Consider the following 26,461-nt stretch of genomic DNA (forward strand, 5'->3'; position numbering starts at 1 on the left):
GTGTCCTATTCAATCTTTGTGTGGAAAACATGCACTTTTTAGGGAGTGTGTCATCTTCTAAGTTACTTGGTTGTGATAAAAACCTGTCAGTGAGTGTAGTAACTCTTGCCTTAATTGTAAGAATAACTCCACTTCTTTGGGTCCTTTGAACATTCAGTTGGTAGACCATTAGAGGGGCTGGGACAGGTGTAGATTCTTCTAGGTTTTTACTTCATCTCTCAGCCAGAGTTAAAACCTTAGAGTGAACTAAATGTAAAACATTTAACAAATTCCTATTTCCCACTATTTTTTTTTTGTGTCATCTTTCTTTTTATCTTCTACTTCTCCATTCTTTGTTCTATCATTGAATACATAAATGTGGGAGATGATCATTTTTGTTGTTTTGGGGCTCTTTTCAGCTTTATCAGCACATTTCTCCCTTCATGTTACTTTCAGGTCTATCAGAACTATTTTTACTTTTTAAATGTATGAATAACCTGCCGAGAATTCAAGGAGACTTGAATTCTAAATCTTTTGCATAAGTGACCAAGCCTTTCATACAATGTTCAAGGCATTTTATAGCAAGTCAATAGAAAAAAGGAGGTTATTGGGAGTTACTAGAGATATATCTAGAATAAACCACATTTTAAAATCTCTTCCATCTACACATGGTAAAAGGAATAATGCTGATTATATTGTCTTCACAGGGCTGCCAAATGCCCCACAACAGATTCTGTGGCATTCTAGCCTGTCCCAGGGTTACCATCCCTCTCTTTTCTCTTTTTTTCCAACTTCTGAAAACTGTTAATTCTGCATTATTCTGAAATTTCTGCCTTAGTTTCTTATCTCATTCTTTTTTTTTTCCTATTATTTTCAAGTCTGTTTTTCTATCTTCTTTTTCTCATTATTTTAGAAGTTGTTTCAGTTTCAATTAATAATCCATCATAATCAGTCTTTGGAGACATTGCTCTTATTTCTCTTCTTTTGGCCAATCATTGGAATTTTGCTTTCCAAATATTAATCAATGAATAGAGAGGATTTTATGTAACATGAAAACAAAGGAAATAGAGAACCATGTGTTTTAGGTCACTAAGAAGCAGAATAGAAAATAATTAGTGTGTGGAATGATTCTCCTATGTTTTAAAAGATAGAAACACACCAGAATTGAGAAAGAAATGAGTGACTTACTGTTATAACTTGAAGGGGTTTCTAAAAGAGAAAAGAAAATACACATGAATTAGCCCCAAAAGAGATTAGTGTTGCATTCTCTGGAATAATACTTACTTTCTCTAATATTTCTCCAGGAGAAACATCAGAAAAGGGACATTGACAGAATGTTATTGCCTTCTCAGTGAACAACATGTGACATTGTGATGATTGTAAGAGCTGGCATCCTGTGTGTCCGATCACCCCACTTGTAGCATTCTGTGGCCTTTAGTTCGGAAAAACTTTAGGAAGTCTAAGTGGATGGACTCATATCTTTTCACGTTTTTCCATCTGCTGAGTAGTTTCTTTCATATCCCTAAAATACCCTCCATCATTATTTCTTTTTTGCAGACATTTTTTTTTCTGAATGACAAGTGTTGTTTCATATTGACAATCTCTGGAAGCCCTTTTCTAGACTAATGCTATTATATTATTGCTTTATAAATAAGAAATTATTGTGCTTTTAAGAAAAAATAATCTAGCATAATGCTGAAGAACGGGGAGAGAGGAGTGAACAGAAAGCCTTTAGAAGGTTGTACTGTAACACTGTAAAAGATCAAAATATATGTGGAAAGGAACTTATTTGAATTTTGTTGCTTTTTACTGAAATACATAAAGATATGAGTGCTTTTGATCTGAAAGGAGACTAGATTTTTCTCTAAACTCTTAAGAATGCAATAGAATAAAAATTTACATGACTTTTAAATTAAATTTTACTTTTATTTAAGTAATACATATGTATCCTTTGTAAATTCAAAACATTTTATAAAATTATAAGGAAAAGAAACAATATCTTGCCCCACTCTCCTGATTATCATTTTCCTTCTTTAGAGGGATCTACTTTTTAACACTGTTTTGGTATTTTCTTGTGTTCTTATATATTTTTTTCTAAATAACTTTTTTTTAGTTTGAAAATTTATATTTTATATCAATGTTACAATTAACTTAGGTAACACAAGACAATAACTACAATAACAGTAATTCTGCTTTGGTCAGCATCAATACTCCCCACTTATTTTTGTTTACTCTTCATTTTTGGGGATTTGAGACAATGTCCACTCTGACTGCTTCTAGCTGAGAAGGGACATAGATTGAATAACATTAATAATGCTATTTTCTGATTTATAAAAATTACATCTTAATTTTTGACTTATTACCAGGCTTTATTTCTCTTATTCTTCTACTCCCACCACACATGTTTCCCCTTTCTATCCTCCCAGTATAGTTCTGTCACAAGTTTTGGTTAAATTAATATCCTCAGTGATTACATTGTTACAACATGAGCATATTCTTCACGGCTAAGGCCTAATAAATGCTATGGCTGCATTGTATTTATTTATTTTAAAGGTTAATTTATTTATTTATCCCATCCTTCCCCATTGTCTGCTCTCTGTGTCCATTCACTGGGTGTTCTTCTGTGTCTGCTTGTCTTCTCTTTGTGTGGCACGGGGAACCGATCTGGGACCTTCCGGAGTGGGAGAGAGGTGCTCAGTCTCTTGCGCCACCTCAGCTCCCTGGTCTGCTGTGTCTCTTATTGTCTCTCCTCTTTACCTCTTCTTGTGGTGTCGTCTTGCTGCACCAGCTCTCCGCACAGGCCAGCACTCCATGTGGGTCAGCAGTCCTGCATGGGCCAGCACTCTGCATGGGCCAGCTCTCTGCTTGGGCCAGCTTGCCACATGGGTCAGCTTGCCCTCACCAGGAGGCCCTGGGATTCGACTCTGGACCTCCTATAGGTAGACGGGAGACTGGTTGCTTGAGCTACATCTGCTTCCTGGCTGCATTGTATTTAATGTACAGCTCTTTGTATTGCTTTCCTCCACAGCTTGCCTTGTTTGTCCTTTGGGTTTATGCCATTTCAGTATCTTCATTGTCACTGTCTGTGGTTTCACGACAGTGGAATGGATGGAATCTGTCCTCCTGAAGCCCTTTTAGTGCCTTTCTCATGGGTAATTTCACAGTAGAAGTTGGTAAAAGCCAAAGCATACAAAAGCTTTCTCTACAGCATTAGGATGTTAAGGCACATTAGAAATGAGAAATAGAAAAAGGAACCAAGTAATGAGTTCTGGATCTTATCTAAATTATTAATACAAATATAAAAAAAGCCAAAGGGTATATCATTCTTTTCTTCTAAGGAATTCTTTTCCAGAGCAATTTTTAAAACTAGAAATAATAACCAGAGAGAGCAAAGGACTTCCCAGCAACTAGAAGACCAAAATAGATATGATTATTAACAAAGGAATTTCATTATGGGTGTTTCTTTAGTTGCAACTGAAATATAAACACAAATAAGAGTAACAAGTACTATTACACGGAAAGAAGGATAATACAACTCTCCTAATATTCTTTGATTATTCAGCATAATGCAAAATACACATGAAATTTAAAAAATATATAGTATGTGAATATATGTTTAAAAATTAAAATTTGGGGAAGCAGATGTGGCTCAACAATTGGGCTGCCTTCTACCATATAGGAGGTCCAGGGTTCGATGCCCAGGGCCGCCTGGTGTAGGCGAGCTGTCCTGTGTGGCAAACTGGCCCAGGTGAAGTGTTGACCCATGTGGCGAGCTGGCGCAGCAAGATCATACAACAAAAAGACACAGAGAAGAGACAATAAGAGATGCAGCAGATCAGGGAGCTGAGGTGACACAAGAGAATGATGGCCTCTCTCCCACTCTGGAATGTCCCAGGATTGGTTCCCAGAGCCGCCTAATGAGAACACAAGCAGACACAGAAGAACACACAGTGAATGGACACAGAGAGCAGATAACAGTGGCGGGAGAGGAGGAATAAATTTTTTAAAAAATTAAAATTTGTATTTTATTGGCCTGTGATGAAAATTAGTCTCTTGATTTATTCCTTCATACCACCAATTCCCTCCCTGTAGATACAAATGCTTTCAAATCTTTTAGGTTTTGTTTTCTGTGTTGGTGTCATTTTTCTCTGTATTTCTAATTAACATTATTACATTGCTATTTATTGATTTATCAGATTCACAGATTACCTATTGATTTGTAATTATGCATGATGAGCTTTTACCTTACTCTGCCCTTCCACTCTTGTATGCTTCCTCTCCTTTTCTCCCGATATTATCCAGTTACAGGTTTTGTTTAATTGAATACGGAACATTTGGGTTATTTTATCTACATGTCTAATACTCTTCATACATTTTACAACTTTCTCTTAATTTCAATACCTACTTGGTAGTTTGATATTATTTATAAATTCCAAAAAGAGATATAGATTATATTTGTAAACTGGTCTATTTCTTTGGGTGTGATAACCCTTTGATTGTAGTAGATTCAGCTGAGCTGTCTGATTAAATTATGTTAAGATTAGGGCTTTGATTCAATTACATCTTTAGAGTGTGATTCAGAGCTGAGTCCCAGCCCCCTTGGTGGGCTGATTAAACAGACTCTCACACAGAAGTAGATACACAGAGGAGAAAAACACAGAGGAAGAGAGACAGCTTGATGGACATGGCAGAGGCCCAGGGAAGAGAGATGAGCTTGATAGTCTACAGCTGACCTTGTGAAGAGACCAGAGCAGCTGAGCCCAGAAAGAAATGAGCCTGGGAAGAGAGACAAGTCTTAAGCCAGCCTACAGCTTGGATGGGAAGAAGCTGGACTCATGGAACCGTAAGAAGGAAGAGGGAGGCTGAACCCTACCAGACGTTGTCCTCCACCTTACTTCAACACGTGGCAATGACTTTAGGTGAGAAAGTACCTCTTACGTTACCTTGAGTTGGACTCTTTAGGGCCTTGTGACTGTAAGCTTCTACTCCAGATAAATACCCTTTATAAAAGCCAACAGAATTCTAGTACTTTGCATTAGCATCCCTTTGGCTGACTAATAAAAATTTTGTACCAGGATAGTGTGGTCATGCTTTTGCAATTACCAAAATGCTGGAATGGTTTTATAAATGGTAAGGGGTATTTTTTGGAAGAAGTGTAAGGAGCTTGATGGAAAAGGGCTAGATTGCTTTGAAGAGACTGTTGGTAGTAATATGGAGCCTCAAGTTATTTTTGATAAGGTCTTATATGGAAATAATTGTGCTATGCTTGTTAGAAAAGACTTAGGGGGGAAGCGGATTTGGCCCAGTGGTTAGGGCATCCGTCTACCACATGGGAAGTCCTCGGTTCAAACCCCGGGCCTCCTTGACCCGTGTGGAGCTGGCCCATGCGCAGTGCTGATGTGTGCAAGGAATGTCCTGCCATGCAGGGGTGTCCCCCACGTAGGGGAGCCCCATGCGCAAGGAGTGCGCCCCATAAGGAGAGCTGCCCAGCACGAAAGAAAGTGCAGCCTGCCCAGGAATGGCGCTGCACACATGGAGAGCTGACACAGCAAGATGATGCAAACAAAAAGAAACACAGATTCATGTGCCACTGACAACAGAAGCGGACAAAGAAGACACAGCAAATAGACACAGAGAACAGACAACTGGGGTCGGGGGGGAGGACAAAAAAAAAGAAAAGACGTAGAGTGCTTTGAGGAGACTGTTTGTAGGAATATGGATGCTAAAGAGGCTTTATATGAGGCCTTAGAAGTAAATGATGAAACTGTTATTGGAAACTGGAGCAAAGGTGATCAGTGTTTTAAAGTTGCAGAGAACTTAGCAAGATTAGCTCCTCATGTTTTACGGAAGGCAGAATTTGAAAATGGTGAGTTTGGGCATTTAGCTAAAGAACTTCCTAAAGTGAACACTGAGAATGCGACTTGGCTTCTTCTTGCAACTTATAGTAAAATGCTAGAGAGAGAGAGAGAGAAACTGAGAACGAAATTATTGGGCACAAAGAAACGAGAAACTGATTCTGGAAATTCCAAGCCTCTGGAAATGAAGTCCCTAGATGATAGTACACTATTTGAGGAATTAACAAACTTGGATTTTGTATGTCAAAATTGAAAATGCAGTTATCCAGGAAATACATGTGGGAAGATTTACAATCTGATGGCTTGGACCCCTCCTTCCTGCATGCTAAAACAACAAGCTTTTTGAGAGAGCTATATAAACAAAATCATTGTCAGCGTGGAGTAAAAGGGACATGCAGGGGAGAGATGAAAGGGAAAATGGCTTTAAGAGGAGGAACATGGAAGCTGAGATCTGGAATTAAGACATCTTCTTGGCCAAGGGAGGGACCCCACTCATGTGTAGAGAGAGAGTGTTTGCCCTGGCAGTTGAAGAGGGTGGATGTCCCACCCTGCTGTTTAGAGAGTTTTGCCATCCCAGGCTACTGAGAGGGTAGAATACATTCCCCAAGGGTTGAGGAGAGTAAGGTCAACACCCCATAAGTCTGAGAAGGGTGGGCCTGCCCACCATAGTTTAGGGAAGACCAGGTCTCCAACTCATTTCTCTGAGAAGGTTGGCCTGTAGGCTAGAGATTAGGGAGAATGTTGCCTCCCCCTCGCTGCACAAATGGGGCTGAGACTCTCCCCGAAAGATTGGGTAAAGTGTGGCCATCACCCCAATGTTCTTAGAGGGTGAGGTCTGGAACTTGATCATCACCCATGTTGGTGAGCCTGCTGGCAAACAACATGCAGCCAGAATGGCTGCTAAGCACACACAATGGCTCTCACAAAAGGCACCTCCCTTCTTCCGAGCCAGCTTCCCGCCAGAGAAGCCCGCGTGTGCCAACTTCAACACTACCTCATCCCATCAAGTAGCTGCGTCATATTATCCCAATCCCCTTAGCCCATCTGTAATTGACACATCACCTCAAGCCCCACCTCTGCCTATATAAGCTGTGCCCCTTCCCCAATAAACCAACCTGCGCCACGAGCCTGCGTCTCTGGGGTGGTTACTGTGTGTTTAACCTGGCTGTGTGGTACCGGGGCCCGCCGTCACTCACAACCCGTTCGATAAGTTCGCCTCAGCGAGGCGAAAGCCGTCTAGCTAACAGCCCCAGGGGCACGCCCACAACTGGCGCCCTGAACAGGGACCCACCACCTCGTCCGGACAGCAACCAGCGGGATCCGAAGCGATCCTCTTCGTATCGGTGAGTGAAGGTCAGAATGGGGAACTTAGCCTCTTCTGAGAACGCATTACAAGCACGAGTGTTACATGCCCTATTAGCTAGCCGCCACCTTAAAATCACTAAAAAATACCTCTATCAGTATTCGGACCTTCTTGTCCGTTTTAACCCGTGGCTTTCCACTGCTGCAATATGGAATCCTGCCACTTGGGCTAAATTGCTCAGGCGAGTCAAATCCGCTAAGGTCCACGAAGGCAAAGCCTTCCCTCTTAGTCTCATACCCACTCTTTTAGCTATTCACGGCTGCCTTACAGGCGCCCGGCTAGACGCTGGCTAAAACCGAGGGAGCCTAACTCTCTCACTGCCACGCCTACTACACCTCCCTTTCCAGCTCCACTTACTGCAATTGTCCTTAATCACCACCCATTCACTCCTCCTCACTGCTTTCAGGTAAATTACCACCATGAGATTCTCCTCCCTTTTAGGCTCCTTAGCATCATAAAACCATTACTCACCTTTGTAAATCTGGTCAAGAATATAGTCTTAATAGCCCCTGTGCTCAGATGTTATTAAACAGCATTTCTCATGCTCACAATACACCTACTGATTGGAAAAGCCTAGTCCTTGCTATTTTAACCCACGGAAATTACATTACCTAAAAAGCTCTCTAATATAATGAAGCCGAAAGTGTAGGTACCCACAACATTACTCACAGAATAACAGTCATTCCCCCAAGTGCTTTAAAAGGTGAGCAGCAATAAACCCTTCCAAGAGTTCAGGCTAGCTGTCCCCTCCCCCCCTACTTTGAACAATGTTTAACCATAACTAAACTAATAACAATGTTTCCAAGCACAAGCTTGCATGTTACAGGCAACATGGATTCCAGAAGAAAACTTAAGAAGTTATATTTAAAATGTGGTATAATGGACAGCTTAAAAGCAGCTATACCAAGAAAGTAAGAATTATATGAGTTAATTGTAAACTGTATGTTTCTGTTACTGTGTTTTGATTGTTCTGTGTTTGTCTGTTTGTTCAATGTCAGTGTATGTTTTGATACCTCCGGATGGTAATATAAATTAATAAAAATTTATAAAAGAGCTCTATTTAAATGGCCAAAAATTAAATAAGCGCTTATATTAATACTTAAGTTTAAATGTTAATAAAATCTCTACAATGATAAAAATCATAAGTCTTGATTAACAAAATTACTATAAGCCTTATTATAAAAAGTTGTTCTTGCCTAGATTGAAATAAATAACTTATTTTTCTTCACAGGATAATATCAATGATGTAAAACTTAAATGACTATTTGGTTAAAAGTTTGTGAAAATGCTAACTGAAATTTAATAAGTCTTTGCAAAAAGGTGTGTTTTGTCCTAAAGTAGGATGGCTAATTTTCATAAACTCTTGGAACTTAAATGCATGTGGCAAGTTATAGAAAGTATTGTGGTAACTTTAAGTAAAGAAATGTGTTCTGTAAAGGTAAAATTTGTCTTAAAATAATATAACTATAGTCTATATGGTTATAAATAATTATAAGAAGTTTTATAAAGCATTGTTTAAATTAAAGTGTTTAAACAAACCTGAATTAATAATAATAATAATAATAAGTAATTTTATAACAAAAAAGCTTGGCTACAGCCAGCCTCCCTTCACAACTTGCTTCTAGAAAACTGTTTCTGATATTGCATGCTACTAAGTATTTAAAGAAAAGTTCATTATTTTAATAAGCTTGTTTAGTGTTCACGGTATTATGTTATAAGAAGTTTGCTTGATAACTTTGTATGTAGGCTATATGGAATGTGTTTTTGTTGTTAAGGAAACAGAAGATAATCTTGTCCTAAGATAAAATGATTGATTATTGGAAAGAGTAGAGTGTGGGACAAAATCTGAGTGAATACTGAAAGTGCAGAAGGTTCGTGGAAAAGGAATTTTATAGTTAAAATTCAATAAAATTTGATGGGTCTATCTATAAAATTTTAAAGGCTTTAGTATCAAGTAGTATGCTGATGCAAAGTTAAAAATTTTTATTCTTTCTCTCAGGCCTCTCATCATTAATCTGTTTTGGTAAAAGTTCTTATCCTCAATAATCAGTATACAAAGAAAGTCTGTTTTATCAAAGTAGCTCCTTGTGCTTCTTGTGCTCATCATTTCCTCAGTGTTCCAAGAAAGGAAAGTTTTATCTCTTTTAAAGGAACTAATGTTCAAAACTGCTTTCTCAAAACCTAATCCTGAACAGTAGCCTTTTATTCCAAACTAATTATAAGAAATTTGTTCTTTTACCTTGAAAGAAAAATTAAAGTAATAATTGAGTTCATTTAATATGTTATAAGTTGAATAAAAGGTGTTTTAAAGTGTTATAAAATTAACAAGTTTTTTCTTTCCTTTAACCCTCTGTTAATTAAAGTTGTATGAGTAAAAGGTTTCTATAAATGCTTAAAAGTGTATAAAGTTACCAATATTTCAGCATAATATTAAAGAAAAGTACAATGTGGTTATTTATGGTTTTAATTATAATAAAAGAGTATGTGTCACAGAAACAACCTCTTATCATGGATTAAAGTAACAACACTAGTATGCAGCAATCCCAAACACTGCTAGTTTGTTGCAAAAAGTTAAAGTCCAGCTCTATTGCTGTCACTTTGTTTTAAAACTTGCTAAGACTTTCTTTAGTGTCTTCTTAGACAAATCAAGCCAGGTGCATTCCTCTATCTGTAAAAAACCCAACAATAAACTTTTGCAGTGCTTTTCAAGGCTATGTGCATAGCCCAACCATCTTGTACAGTATTTACTGAAAGTAATAGTAATAAAAAAACAGCATACGTTACTTCTCAAAAAAAACAGGTTTGGCAAACTCCTTATTTGTCCGCCTAATGCACAGAGCTTTCAGCCGTCATTAAAGTTTTACAAATGTTTCAAGAGCCCTTGAACATTGTCTCTGACTCTAAATATGTAAGTCTTACTGTCAAGCATATTGAAGCAGCTCATATCTTTGCTACTGATGAGTTAACTTCTCACTAACTTGCAACATCTCATCAGGTTAAAACAGCATCCTATTTACATTACTCACATATGCTCTCATACCTCTTTGCCTAGTCTAATGACAGCAAATAATGCTCAAGCTGATTTATTAGTAGGGTGTTTACGAAGTGCTCGTGATTACCATGCTTTAACTCACATTAATGCTAAAGGCCTATGAAATAAATATCAAAAGTTAACAAGACTACAGGCACAAGAAATTATTCGCACTTGTCCTACTTGTGGACCACTAACAGTGGTGCCTTTTCAGGCTGGAACTAATCCCAGAGGCCTGACTCCTAATCAATTATGGCAGATGGATGTTACTCACATACCATCCTTTAGTAAACTACAATATGTTCATGTTTATATTGACACTTATTCTCATTTTATGTAGACTGCTGCTCAAAGTAAGGAACAGTTGCATCATGTTCGTTCACATCTATAGTCTGCTTTTGCTGTAATGGAATGCTCTCTAAAAATTAATAATACACCTTCTTACATTAGTAAATCCTTTGAATCTTTCTTTTTAAAATATGGTATTCAACATGTTGCTAGTATTCCTTATAATCCTACAGGTCAAGCCATAGTTGAATGCAGCCATCGTACCCTAAAAACTATGCTTTTAAAACAAAAAGGGGGAGATAATGGTATTATAACACCAAAAGATTAATTAGCAAAAGCTTTATGTACTTTACATTTTCTTAATGTTTATAATTCATTGACACCTGCGGAATGTCACTTTGGAAAATGTCAAACATCTACAGTGGACACAGGAAATGAAGATCAACCAATATTCTAGAAAGATATTTTAAGCAATGAATGGAAAAAAAGGTAGGATTAAAGTAAGGGGGTGAGGCTATGCTCTTATCATTTCAGAAAATGGAGAACAAATTTAGTTATCTGCGAAAAGGATTAAACCCCAGAATGAAGAGATGGAGTCTTCTACAGCTTCTGATGATGGTGATCGTAAGTAATAAGGAAGCTGCCAGTTATTACACTTATTAGGCCTATATACCTAACCCCCCATTACTTAGAGTGTTAACCTGGAAAAATCCATTCTTTCATATATATCTGAATAAAACCCATATATTCCCTAAACCAACTGATAATCAATTGCCAATTAAACCCTATAAAGAAAGACAAAGAATCGATAATCTCATATTACCATTTGATTATCAACCCTTATGCATTAGTAACCATCCTTCCTGTATGTAGGTTAAAAATCAGGCCATAATTATCTTCAAAAATAGTAATACTCAGTTTATTGTGACTTTGTTTCCCTCTTACAATTTAATCATAACCAAGAATCATACTTATGATTGTTGGAAAATTAACTATAACCCCAAAATGCTCTATTCTATAAAAATGAGGCCTTGCATCCTAGTAGCCATTACCCCGCAACTAACATACTATGGAGAAGGCAAACTAAAAATTTTACTATCCCCATCTGTGTCAAAGAGAGCCGCCTTCCTCCCTATATTGGTGAAAAATTAGCCTCACAGGTTCAGTCACTGCAGCCACCACAGCAAGTGGTGCTCTTGGTCATGGCCTCATCAGCTTGCAATACTTTGAACAACAACGACAAATTAGCCTAGAATCCAGTGCGCAGTCTCTTGACTCTCTGCAGAGGCAACTAACATCTCTCGCCCAAGTAGCCTTACGAAACCATAGGGCCTTAGATCTACTCACAGCTGAAAAAGAAAGAACATGTTTATTCATCCAAAAAGAATGCTGTTATTATGTTAATGAATCTGGAGTTGTAGAACAAAATATTAAAAAAACTTAATAATCTATGTAAAAACTTATATACCAATCAAAACAGTGCCAATCCCTTTCTCAATTGGTTTTCTTCTCCCATCACAGCATGGTTCACCCCCCTGATTAGTCCTCTTATACTAATTAGTCCTCTTATACCATAGCACCTTGTCTTTTAAAGTGGTTGCAGAGGCGAATAGAAAAATTTCTGCCCTTACTATTTACTCCATGCAGCTCTGCCAGTACCAAACGCTTGCGCAAGAAGAAACTGAAGCCACCACTGCCGTGTAGCTGTGTAGCTAGCACACAGCCACCTTCCCTCCAGTCACAAAGCTCAGTTGGCAGCCAGAGATGGGTAAGACCTCCAGAGGGAGGCAACCTAAGACAGGCGCAACTGCGTGGCATAAATGACTCGTAACTGGTAGCCAAAGACGGGTAAGATTCTCAAGGGAGAACAACCTAAGACAGGCACAGTTATTGCAGTCTTGAAATAAAACAAAAATGGAGGTATTGTTGGTGAGCTTGCTGGCAAACAACATGTAGCCAGAATGGCCGCTAAGCATACACAATGGCTATCACAAAGGGCACCTTCCTTCTTCCTGGCCAGCTTCCCGCCAGAGAAGCCTGCACGCGCCAACTTCAAAACTACCTCATCCCATCAAGTAGCTGCTTCATATTATCCCAATCCCCTTAGCCCATCTGTAATTGACACATCACCTCAAGCCCCCACCCCTGCCTATATAAGCTGTGCCCCTTCCAAATAAACCAGACCTGCACCACGAGCCTGCATCTCCGGGGTGGTTAACCTGGCTGTGTGTTACCGGGGCCCCGTTGTCACTCACAACCCGTTCGAGAAGTTCGCCTCACGAAGGCGAAAGCCATCTAGCTAATGGCCCCAGGGGCATGCCCACAACCCAGATGCTCGTAAATGCAAGAAAATGGCCAGTGGGCAAGTCTGGAAAGAGTGGGTCCCCATGAGGCCCCAGAGAGAAAAAAGCCATCATCTTCAGAATGATTCTCAGATTTGAAATCTAATGAAGTATGCCCTGCATACTTCAATAAACTACATGTAGTTCAATGCATCAGTGATGCATGTTTTCCTCCAAAATTCTCCTTATGGTAATGCAAATGTTTATCTGTTGTCTGTCTCTTTGTATATTGGAAGCAGATAAATTGTTTTGTAAGTCTCAGAAGTCTACAGCCAGATGGGACTTTGCCCAAAGACAAATTGTATTTTTTTAAATTGATTGTGATATGATTTTGTATTTAGCATTGTTACTGATTAAAGTTTTTTTTGGAATTCAGAGGATGGAGTGTGATAGTTTGATATTATTTATGAATTCCAAAAAGAGATACAGATTATGTTTGTAAACTGGTCTATTCCTTTGGATGTGATAACCCTTCAATTGTAGTAGATCAGCAGAGACATCTGATTAAATTATGTTAAGATTAGGACTTTGATTCAACCACATCATTAGAGTGTGACTCAGAGCTGAGTCCCAGCCCCCTTGGTGGGCTGATAAAAGACTCTCACACTGAAGTAGGTACATAGAGAGGAAGAACAGAAAGGAAGAGAGACAGCCTGATAGACATGGCAAAGGCCTTGGGAAGAGAGTTGAGCCTGATAGTCTACCTTGTGAAGAGAACAGAGCAGCTGAGCTGGGAAAGAAATGAGCTTGGGAAGAGAGACAAGCTGTAAGCTAGTCTACAGCTTGGATTGGAAGAAGCTGGACCCACGGAACCTTAAGAAGGAAGAAGAAGGTTGAACCCTACTAGACGTCATCCTCCATCTTACTTCAACATGTGGCAATGACTTTAGGTGAGAAAGTACCTCTTATAGTACCTTGAGTTGAACTCTTTAGGACCTTGTGACTGTAAGCTTCTACTCCAGATAAATATCCTTTATAAAAGCCAACGGAGTTCTAGTACTTTGTATCAGTACCCCTTTGGCTGACTAATATACCTGATAATCTAACAAGGTTCAACATCTGTTCAAACAGTCTTTTTCAGCAAACATTTAGAAATTTGAGTTCCCCCATGGTATCATAAACCATCTCTGTCATCATTATCAACCTTTTTGCAGGCAGTTATCCACTGTACTGAGAACACGCTACTCAAAAGAAACATCATACAAAGTTGGCACTATACCATGAATTATTTAATACATATATCACACCCACACCAACATGTCCCTGTAAGAATAATGATTTTTTGAATTTTAAATTCAAGGTCACAGACTCCCTGAAATCTTTGCATGGACCCCTGGTTGAGAACCCATGGAGGAGAGGAAAATGCTTATGGTTAGACTGCCAAGTTAAACCTGAAAACCACTTTAATACTTTTTCATGGGTTGTTTTATAACTGAAGATGGCAACAATCAGACTGTTCCAAATCCATGTGCACAAATCTATTGAGTATCAGAGAAAAGGAAGCAGAAAAAGAATATGCGGGTGGGTTCTGAACTAAAACATTAACACAAATAAATACTGAATTGTTCATTGTCCAAGAATAGAAGAATACAGATTTTTCTAATAACCATTTTTTGAAATTATGAAAGTACATTAAAAAATTTACCTGGATTTCCAAAGCATTTAGGTTTATTTTTGTGATAGTACCAAATGTAAAACTTTAGAGTCAAATTTACAGACTTATAACAAGTACAAAACAATTCTACTTTCCTGTCCCTTTACAAAACCAATTTTATCTCTGTTAAGAGAAGCACTTTAAATATTTAAAATGTATTTTTGCAGCATATGTCTACATCCTTTTTTTTTTTTTTTAAATTTCTCTCCCCAACCCCGTCTGCAATCTGTGTCCATTCACTGTGTGTTCTTCTGTGTCGCCTGCATTCTTGTCAGCGGCAGTGTCTCTTGTCAGTGTCTCTTTTGGTTGCATCATCTTGCTGTGTCACCTCTCCACGTGCGCAGTGCCACACTGGGCAGGCTGCGCCTTTTTTTTTTTTTGTGCGGGGCAGCTCTCCTTACAGGGTGCACTCCTTGTGCGTGGGTGCTCCCCTACACGGGGGACACCCCTGTGTGGCGTGGCACTCCTTGCACGCATCAGCACTGCATGTGGGCCAGCTCACCACACGCGTCAGGAGGCCTGGGGTTTGAACCTTGGACCTCCCATGTGGTGGGCGGATGCTCTATCCATTTGGCCAAATCTGCTTCTCTGTCTACATCTTTTATAACAAATTTTGTGTTGAAGTATAAATCCAGGCAGCAAAGTATTTTTTTTTAATAAAGGCCTTTATTATGATGAACAAGTTTCCTTCTATTCCTAGTTTTCAGAGTGTTTTAATCATGAAAGGTGTTGAATTTTGTCACATGCCTTTTCTGTATCTATTGAGATGATCATGTGATTTCTTTTCCTTTGTTCTATTTATGTGGTATATTATATGGATTAATTTTCATTGGTTGAACCACATGTGCATTCCTGGAATGAATACCATTTGTTCATGGTTTATAATCTTTTTAATATGCTGTTTAATTTGGTTTGCTAGTATTTTGTTAAGGATTTTGGTTCTATATTCATAGGGGAAATTGTTCTCTAATTTTCTTTTCTTGTCCTGTCCTTATCTGTCTTTTCTATTACATTGGCCTTATACAATGAATTAGTGTGCCTGCTTCTTGACATCTTTGTAGGAGTTTGAGAAGGATTGGTATTAATTTTACTTTAAGTATTTGGTATAAGTCACCAGTGAAGCCTTCTGGAGCTGCACTTTTCTTTGGTGGATCACTATGTTACGCATACCCTAGATTATTCTCTAGTTTCTTTTCAGTTGACATTTACCTCCACATACTAACCTTTTCTGCCACAATCACATTTATAAATCAACAGTGTTAGTTATACTCATTATTTACTTTCAACTCTATTTGTGTCCACACTTTTACAATTAACCTTATTAATAATGCTTCCTACATTAAGCATTATCCCATTCTCAACCCACCTTTTATTTCTTAGTAACCTATATTCTAGAGTTTACCTCCAGGAGTTTACTCATTGTATTTAGTTCATATTAGTGAGATCATACAACTTTCATTCTTGTGTCTGTCTTATTTCACTCAAGGTGATATCCTTCCAGGTTCATGTATGTTGTCAAATGCATCCCACTTTCATTTTTTTCTTACAGGTAAATAGTATTCCACTGTGTGTATATAGTGCATTTTGTTTATCTCTTCATTGGTTGATGGACACTTGAACTGGTTCCATATTTTATCAATTGGGAATAATGCTTCTATGAACATTGATGAGCAAATGTCATTTCACGTCCTTGCTGTCCGTTCTTCTGAATGTATTTCTTGTAATGGTAGTATTGGATCATATGGCATTTCTATATTCAGCTTTTTGAGGTACTGCCGACCTGTCTTTCACCAGAGGCTGCACCATTCTACATTTCCACCAGGAGGGAAGGAGTGCTCCTGTTTTTCCACATCCTTTCCAAAACTTGTAGTATTCTGTTTTTTTTTTTTAAATGGTCATTCTATAAGGTGTGAATTGATATCTCATTGTAGTTTTGATTTGCATTTTCCTAATACTTAGTGATGTTGAGTATTTTTTCATTTGCTTTTTGGCCATTTGTATTTCCTCTTTGGAGAAATGTCAATTCAAGTACTTTGCCCAATTTTAAATTGGGTTTCTGTCTTTTTATCGTTGAATTGTATGATCTCTTTATATAACATGGATATCAAACCTTTATCGGATATGTGGTTTCCAAATATTTTCTCCCATTCAGTAGGCTGCCTTACTACTTTCTTGATAGTCTTTTAAAGAACAAAAGTGTTTGATTTTGAGAAGGTCCCATTTATCTATAATTTATTTACTTATTTTTTTAGCAAATCACCATTTCTATTCATTTCCAAAGATTTACAAACAACCTTTTTAAAACCAATTCTGCTCAGATTAATCCTTAACTTTCCATTCTGTACCTCATTCTTTTTTCTGGTGACCATTATTCTAATTATTAGCTCCATAAGTTTACACAATATATTTAGTTCATAATAGCACAGTCATATGGTATTTGTCCTTTTATGTCTGGCTTGCTTCACTCAACATAATATCCTCCAGGCTCATCCATGTTGTCATATACTTCACAACATCATTTCTTTTTACTGCTGCATAATATTCCATCATGTGTATACACCACAATTTGTTCATCCATTCATTGGTTGATGGCCATCTGGGTTGTTTCCATCTTTTGCAATTATGGACGATTTTGCTATGAACCTCGGTGTGCAGATGTCTATTCATGTCACTGCTCTGGGTATATACCTGGTAGTGGTATTGTCAGGTCACATGGCAAGTCTGTATTCAACTTCCTTAAGAACTTCCAAACTGTCCTCCACAATGCTATACCATTCTACATTCCCACCAAAAGTAAATAAGAATCCCTGTCTCTCCACAACTTCTTCAACACTTGTAGTTTTCTGACTTTTTAATAGTCACCATTCTAACAGGTGTGAAATGTATCTCATTGTTGTTTTGATTTGCACTTTCCTAATTGCTAGAGATGTTGAACATTTTCTCAGGTGTTTTTTTTCACCATTTGTATTTCTTCTTTAGGCAATTATCTATTAAGGTCTTTTGCCCATTTTTCAATCAGTGGGCAATTATCTATTAAAGTCTTTTGCCCATTTTGTAATTGGGTCTTTTGTCTCTTTATTGTTGAGTTGTAGTATTTCTTTTTATGTCATGGATAGTAAACCCTTATAAGATATGTGATTTCCAAATATTTTCTCCCATTGAGTCAGCTGCCTTTTCACCCCTTTGACAAAGTCTTTTGAGGTGAAAAAACAGTTTAATTTTGAGGAGGTCCCATTTATCTATTTTCTCTGTTGTTGCTTGTTCCTTGGGTAGAAGGTTTAAGAAACTACCACCTACCACAAGATCTTGAAGATATTTTTCTACATTTTCTTCAAGGAATTTTATGGTTGATACTTGATTCATTTTGAGTTAATTTTTGTATAAGGTGTGTGTGGCAATTTGGTATTACTTATGAGTTCCAAAAAAAGACATTTATTATGTTTGTAAACTGGTCTGTTCCTCTGGGTGTGGTACCCTTTGACTGTATTAGACTCAGCTGAGATGGCTTTGATTAAGTTATGTTAAGATTAGGACTTTAGTTCGACCAGGTCATTAGGGTGACTCAGTTTGAGTCCCTGCTCCCTTTGTGGGCTATATAAATGGACTCTCAATGAAGGAGACACACAGAATTAGATACAAGAGAAGATACACAGAGAAAGAGAGACAGCTCCACAGATACAGCAGAGGCCCTGGGGAAAAGAGATGATCCATTTGCCTGATAGTTTACAGTTGACCTTGTGAAGAGAACAGAGTAGAAACAAGCCCTGAAGAGAAGAGAGACAAGCCCTATGCCAGACTATAGCTTAGACTGGAAGAAGTGGGACCTATGTAAGAGGGAAGAGGAAGGCTAAGCCCTTGCAGACATTGCACGCCGTCTTGCTTCAACACATGTCAACTGAGTTTGGTAAGGAAGTGACCTTGAGTTAGACTCATTAAGGACTTGAAACTGTAAGCTTTTATGCCAAATAAATACCCTTTATAAAAGCTCCTCATACTGGTTCATTTCAATGGTCTTATCTTCAAGTTCACTGGTTCTTTCTTCTGCCTACTCCAATTGGCTGTTGAATCCCACTACTGACTTTTTCATTTCAATTATTGTACTTTTCTGCTCCAGAATCTATAATTTCTTCTTCTTTATAATTTGTATCTCATTATTGAAATACTCATTTTCTTCATAAATAATTTTATTGATTTCCTTTAGTTCTTTGTTCATTTTTTTAATTCACTAATCCTACTTGAATGTTGATCTCAGATCTTTGATTAATAGTCCCTGTGATTGGGCTTCTATGGGATAGTTTTCATTAAAATTTTTTTCAGTGCCTGAGCCATAATTTGCTGTCTCCTTGCATATTTATAATTCTTTGTTTATTGCTGGTCATTCTGAGCATCATTTTGTGGTCACAGTGGAAATCTAGTTCTCCTACTCTGTTCTGTTCATCAGATCCTCCCACCCCAACAAAAAAGAAGAAAGGAAGAGAGGAAAGGAGAAAGAAAGAAGTGAAAAAAAAGAAAGAAAAAAAGAAAAAATAGACAGCAACAACAAAAAGAAGAAAGATGTACTGCCTCTCCAAGTCTCCCAATAGATGCTGTTGGAAGCTAGAAGCTCTTGCTGCTAAGCAGGCTATAAAGAAGGCTAATTTCTGTGATTTTCTTCAGGGATCTACCAGACTGACCTCAACTTGTAACCCCAACTTCTTCAAGGACAAGGTTTCCTCTGCCTGCCATTTCTCCAGTCATGGACTGAGACTAAGGAATGGGTACTGGTTACTGGCTGAAATCTGCCATCACTTACAAAAGGTTGAAAGCTTGACACCCTCTCTTCCTTTGACCCTCTGGTTCTGAGTATCCAATCTGGTTCCAGGGTTACCACACCTAGTTAATTTCAATCTCTTTTTCTAGCTCATTCATTTTTATGGTGGTAGGAGTGGTCTGTAGGACTTCCTATTCTGCCATTCTGCCTGAAAGGTATAATATTTTGACTTGTTGAAAGACATCTCATGCCTATCCCAATCTTTGTCTTTTGGATATATCTCCTATAAGTCCTCACTCTTGCAGTTGTAATAGATGATCTCCTTTGGAAGAGCAGTCAATTTGGGATTTTTATCAGTGCCAGTTTGACCTTTCTTTAGTATTGAATTGTATGTTTCTGGGATTTCAAGAGTTCCTTTTCCTTGGTTTACCTCTTTCTTTTAATGGAACACATTTCCCAGTTTCTTCTTGAGAAAGTGCATGGTAGATGAATAATTTTTGAGACTTTGAATTTATGAAAATAATATTCATGCTTCATGTTTGCCTGATAGAATTTTGGGGATTACAGAATTCTCCATGGGAAATTTTTTTTTTTAAGTATATAAAAGCATTTTCCCATTGTTCTCTAATTTCTACTGTTACTTTTGAGAAATCTCATGCTGTACTGATTTCCAGTCCTCTGTATGTGTCAACTTTGTTTTTTGCTTCTAGTGTTCTAAAAATGTGTAAATGTATGATGCTGTTACTGGGTATGTGTCTTTTTTCTTTTATTGTGCAAGGTCCTTTCTGGACTCCTTCAAATTTAATTTTTTAATATATATTTTTTACTAGAGAAGTTGTGAGCTTATAAGACAGTCATGCATGATGTGCAGAATTCCCACACATCACCCCTCCAACACTTTACATTGTTGTGGAACATTTGCTACAAGCTATGAAAGAATATCATCTGACTGTTATCACTAACTATGGTTTGTGGTATAAATTTGGTATATTTTTCCATACCCCCTGTTATTAACACAATGTATTAGTATTGTACATTTGTTACAGTTAATGAGAGAACACTTTTGTATTTGTACTGTTAACCACAGTCCCTCTTCTACCACATGGTTCACTGTGTTTCAAATTTAATTTTAAATCTGAGTGACTGTCTCCTCCCTCTTCTCTGTCTCTTTCTCTCTCTTTTTCTTTTTCTGTCTCTCTTTCTTGCTTTCCCTCAACAAATTTTCCTTTAATCATCTTACATCTTGTACTCCTTTTAAAGCAAAGTAGCTCCTCAGGAACTCTATTTTTCATTTTATTTCCATTTTTTGTCTTTGTTTTGTTTGACTTAATTAATTTTCTAAGGGTTTGTTTGCCATCATTCTCCAGTCATTTTATAGGATATTAACATGTTGTCTTTTCATATTTTCAATATCCTATGACTCTTTTTTCCCCTCAATGTTACGTTTTCATATCACCTTGTTCTTGATTCTAATGCAATATATTGTCTCTTAGTCCCATTATTTTTTAACATTTTAAAGTTCTCCAATTTTTCTTGACTTCCTCAAACTTTCTATATTCTGCTGATTATTTGGCTCTTGGTCTTTTGATTTATAGTCTTTCCTATAATGTCTTGTGATTCTTGGAAATCCATTTATATTGGAAAATGAAATTCTGAATAGCTAATCTTCTGTGAATCAGTATTGATTGTCACCTCAGTCAGCTGACTTTCTCTGAGTGACCCTCAATATCAGAAAGTTTAAATATTTTTTCCTAGGGTAGTTCATTTTCTGCAAAGAAGTGTCACATACTCTTATTGTGAGTGGGTATAACTGATTTTATCTCAGAATTCTTTGAGTACTTTGGGGGAAAATGTAGAATGTGGATTCTTATTTTCCCTTTATTACCAGGATGTCAAACCTGCTTCCATCTGTACATGGAGTACCCATCTCCAAGTTTCCTTTGTTTCAAACTCCTCTAAGCATACACCCATTTTTTTCTATCCTAATACAAAATGGAAGAGTGATGGAGAAGAGTGTGGAGTTGGTTGGTACAGCACTATTTTATAGGGTTATAGCTAGTCAGCCTGTCCTCAGTACCATCTTCACCCCCTTGACTTAAAAGTTACCTCATCCCTGATAATTCTGAGCCATTCTGGTTTCTGATGTTGAGGATTATCTGTTAGAGTAGATCTCTTTAATTTACTTACAATTCATGTTCAGTGGATCAGCTAAGTTAGTTATTATTCATCTACTTACTTTTCAGCTTTAATAGCTTTTTTTTTCAGATTTTCATCTGCTTATAGTTTCCTATTAGAAATTTTAGTTTTGCTATTTTAAGTATATCTTTTCTTTCAATTTAGTGTGATATGAAGAGTTTTTAGAGAAAAATGAAGGTTTTCAGATGTTTCAACCTCAATATCCAGGTAATACTCTTTTAGTCATGAGATTTAGAAAACCGTTACTGGTATTTACTCCAGGGAAAAACAATCTTTTCCTATTCCTAAGAACCAAAGTATATTCAAGATAAGGCACAGAAAAGGAACTCATTGGCTTGTCCTAAAGTAGTGCCTACAAAAACAAACAAAAATTAATATTTGAGCTAATTTGAAGGTGTTAATAACTTTTTAAAACTTCTCTAAAGGAAGGACTTACAAGTATAGAAATAACGACAATGAGGGAATGCAAAAGTCCCCCATAAGCTCATAATGAAAGCACACACGATTTGAGATTCAAAAGAGAAATATATTGACAGGCAATGAAAACACAAATAAAATAGAAGAAACATAAAAATATAATTGTTGTCTGCCCATTTGGAGGAGATTAGGTTTCCTTAATATCTTTCTAAAATCATACAATAGAATGCAAAATTTGTATGAAGTATTTACATTTGTAAAAAAAATAGAGAAAAAAGTATATGTGCTTGTTTTAAAAGTCAAATAGTTCTCTATAAATAAAAACATTGGTTCTCTGACTCATTCCTTCTTACCTACAGTTTCCTTTTCACCTACACTTTTTTTGGAGTGAGGTTATTTAATATTTGGTCATAAATTGTCTCTGATATTTCATGATATCTAAAATTTGGATAATGTAAATTGGCCTCCTATAAGGCTTTATCTCTTCTACTTTTTCCCAACTTGCTTTCCCTCTTCTGCTCTTTCCAGTGAACCTGTTTCTTTCTTTCTTTTGGTAAATAAATATATCATGATAGCAATATAATAACCATATAAATAATATTCATAGATGAGTCATGTATTATACCAACTTTCCTGTGCAAACTTTTTTTTTCATTTTTTTTTACTTTTGGGGACTTTGTCAAAATATTTTTTTTTCAGGTTTATGCCTTTTGTTATTCATTATTGGTGATTTTTGAAAATTTCTGAAAGAAAGAAGAAAGGACCTATTTTCAGTTAGCTTAATATGATCTCTGGTAATCTTTTCAAGGGTGATCTTATAAGAAATTGTAGTATCTGGAATATCCTTACAATTAGCAGACAAAATCACCCCCAGATAAGAAAAAGACAGGGAGTGCAACTGTTTTTTAATTTAGTATAAATAATTCAGTGTGATTATTATTTTCCATCTCTCATATAATCTATAGTGATTACAAGGTTGAAGTTATAACAGACTGAGAACTCAAAAGTCTTCTTTGTAACTAGGAGACCCAAGCATATTTTAAAAGTTGAAAAGAACTTACGGGTAGATTCTGGAGTTGCAACTAAAACACAAACAAAAGAAACACAAAATTGTTATTTGCCTGTGAAAAGAAGACTGATTGTCTTTAATAGTCTCTTTGATGGAAAATACAATGCAAAACTGGTATATTCAGATGTATTGATAAAACTTAATTGTTTTCATCAAAATAATGTATTTTCTCAACTAACGTTGCTGAGTATAACAAAAAACATTAATCCCCTAACTTTTCCATTCACAGTCAGATTTGTTCTCCCAAATTATAACCATTCAATAGTTATAGGTAGGTCCTTTCTTCTGGAATTTCTGTAAATATATAAATACAGTTTCAAAAATATGATTTTTTGTACTTTCAGATTTATTTAGTATCCACTTCCTACTATGGAAGCTGAGGTCTTCTTGTTCTTCTCTTTTATACCTTACCTCCTTTACCTTTCTGTGGCAGGCAGAAATCTTCTGTGACCCTCAGGGAGTCTCATCCTTGTATAATGCTCTCCCCAGAGCGAGGGCTGAACTTATGATTTGTTTTTGGCCAATACAACATAGCCAAGATTTTAAGATTGGCATTCCTGTATGATGTTACATAATTTAAGACTATGTTAGTACTCTAGAGTGAGGGATTCTCCTCTTGGCTTCTAAAGTAAGCTGCCAAAAACAAAACAAAGAAAAAATAAAGTAAGCTGCCTGGTTGTGAGAGCGCCTGTGAGATGCCAATGGGAAGAAACTTCCGGGGTTCCTAGAATCTGAGTGCAGAACCAGGTGACAACCAGTAAGAAAGTGGTGAGCTCAGAAAAGTGCAAAAAGTATGCAAAAAGTGCAAAAAAGTGCAAAAAGTGCAAAAAGTATGCAAAAAGAGAGAAAATGGGGGCAGCAACATTAAAGGGAATGCTAAATGTGATAAAAGGAAAAATTTGAAATAAGCATGTGTAGCAGTTTGATAAAGTTATTAATTCCAAAAAGAAATATTGGATTATGTTTGCAAACTGACCTTTTCTTTTCCTCTGGACATATTAGATTATATTGGATTCATAGGTTTACTTGATTAAGTAATTATGTAAGCCTATTGTGCCAGTAGGGCATTGGCACCTTTTGGTGGGTGGGGACTCACAGATAAAAGGCATGGCAAAAGACAGAGTTGAGGGCTTTTAATGTTGGAGTTTTGATGTTGGAGTTTGATGCTGAAGCCTTACGCTGGAGCCCCAGGAAGTAAGCTCACAGAGCAAACAGAAGCAAGCCCCAGGAAAAGAGGAACCCTAAGCCCAGGAAGAAGCAAGCCCTGGCAAAAGAGGAACCCTGAATCCAGAGATAAGCGAGATCCTGGAAGGGAGGAACCCAGGAAGCCTGAATCCTTGCAGACGGCAGTCATCTTGCTCTAACACATGCAAATAGACTTTGGTGAGGGAAGTAAATTATGCTTTATGGCCTGGTATCTATAAGCTCCTATCCCAAATAAATACCCTTTATAAAAACCAAGCAATTTCTGATATTTTGATTCAGCACCCTTTTGGCTGACTAATACAATATGTAAATCTGGGAAGGAATGAAGACAAAAGTAAATATTTTAGTAAATATATACAAATGCTGACTCTAAAACAACAACAATAATGTATTGTTGGATTAAAATAAATGCAGATTTAAAATAAGTGAAAATAGCTAAAAACTGGATATAAATAGAGTTAATAGTTTAAATCTCTTCAGTTGTCTAGCAAAAGCTAAAATTTTTATTTATGTACAAATTTAATAAGACAAATATGCATGTTGTCATCTCTAGTGGAGGCACTAGAAGAATAATAAAATAATGTATAGTTAACATGCTAATAGAGAAGTAAATAGAATGATTTTTTAAAAGTACCCAAAATTAGACCAAAAGGAGAAGTAAAAAGGACATAGAATAGGAGACACTTGGTAAAATAGTATTTTAAAACAAAAAAACAAACAAACAAAATAATTTACACCCAATGTAAATGGACTAAATATTCCAATTGGAAGACAAATATTGTCAGACTGGATTAAAAAAATTCAAGTACAGATTGATTGGAAGATATGTCTTAAATATAAAGGTATTGAAAAGGTGAATGTCAATTATGTTAAATGTGCATCAGCTAGAATTCTAAACTAAATAATAATAGTTTTTGAGTAAAGATGCAAATCAAAGTTTAAAGAGGGACACAACATCTGGGAAGATAGTGTTGGAGCAGCTTGGTAGGGCTTAACTCTCTTAAAAAACAATGTTTGAGGGGCAAAAATCTGTCCATGAGGGCAGCTTTGGGGATCTGCAGACCATGAGAGTGGTGCTCATCATCCAGGAGGGTGAGGGACAGAGAAACAAAGAAGCCAAAATGAAAACCATGAGTTACTAGCCTCAGTGGCTGGAAACAGCACCCATTCACCTCCCTTCTGGTGAACAACCTGGGCAAAACCTGTGACTCATTCAACCAACTGAGAGGGTGTAGCAGTTTGATATAATTGATGAATTCCAAAAAGAAATACTGGATTATGCTTGTAATCTGATCTATATCTGGGCATGATACAGTTATGATAAGGGCTTTAATTGGGCCATGTCATTAGGGCATTGAGTCCCCATGCCTTTGTGGGTGGGGACTCACAGATAAAAGACATGGCAAAGAACAGATTTGAGGGTTTCTGATGTTGAAGCTTTATGTCAGAGTCTGATGCTGAAGACCCAGGAAGTCAGCATGCAGAGGAAAGAGAAGCCAGTCCCAGGAAGAACCCAGAAAAAAGCAAGCTCCAGGAATGTAGAAACCCAGGAAGCCTGAACCCTCACAGACCTTGGCATCCATCTTGCTCCAAATAGACTTTGGTGAGGGAAGTAACTTATGCTTTATGGCCTGGTATCTGTAAGCTCTTACCCCAAATAAATACCCTTTATAAAAACCAACCAATTTCTGGTATTTTGTATCAGCACCCCTTTGGCTGACTAATACAGAGGGCAACACATGAGTTCCTCCCTGGGAAGGAAGAGGGTACAGTGAAGGGTAGAGAGTGGTTTCTTTTCAGTGAGTTTGGCCAGCAGAGCCTGCTTTCAATCTTGGCTCTGGCCAGACCAGAATCATGGGCAGGTGGAGGTTGAAAGAGTCACCTCTGTGGATTCACCAAAGAGTGCTATTTGCTGGTAGATCAGGAAACCGCAGGATGAAAAAAATGCTTTTTGGAACCTCTCATGTCCCAGATTCCTTGCATCTGATCTGCAACCTATTAGTGGGTCTCTGACCCTATGTTGATAACTTAAGCTGGACAATTTTAAAGACTTAGATTAAGGGGAAACAAAAATCAAAGGAGAGCTTTGAAATAAAATCACCATGTAAGAGAGAGAAATTGACTGTCAGAGTAAATTCACTAACATAATCAGATGCAAAAAATTACAAGCCATACTAAGAAACAGGAAGAAATGACACAGCCAAAGGAACAAACCAAAAAATCCTATGACTTAAGATAACTAATCAGTTATAATCACACAGATCTCCTAAATCAATTTAAAAAAATGGAAGGAAAATATTACTAACAAGAT

General features: G+C 37.1%; 1 protein-coding gene across 1 annotated transcript in view; it reads right to left on the reverse strand.

Annotated features, from left to right (window-relative positions):
• The window catches only part of LOC131280359 (sodium/potassium/calcium exchanger 1-like), a 232,745-nt gene that overhangs the window by 80,368 nt on the left and 125,916 nt on the right, over positions 1–26,461 (reverse strand). Inside the window, exons 14-15 of the mRNA XM_071218410.1 lie at positions 22,937–22,957; positions 1,168–1,188 (exon numbers count right to left, since the gene is read on the reverse strand). The gene's annotated coding sequence lies outside the window, so the exon portion shown is untranslated. The remainder of the gene's footprint in view (positions 1–1,167; positions 1,189–22,936; positions 22,958–26,461) is intronic.

Source organism: Dasypus novemcinctus, chromosome 11, assembly GCF_030445035.2.
Source record: "Dasypus novemcinctus isolate mDasNov1 chromosome 11, mDasNov1.1.hap2, whole genome shotgun sequence".
NCBI classification, from domain to species: domain Eukaryota; kingdom Metazoa; phylum Chordata; class Mammalia; order Cingulata; family Dasypodidae; genus Dasypus; species Dasypus novemcinctus.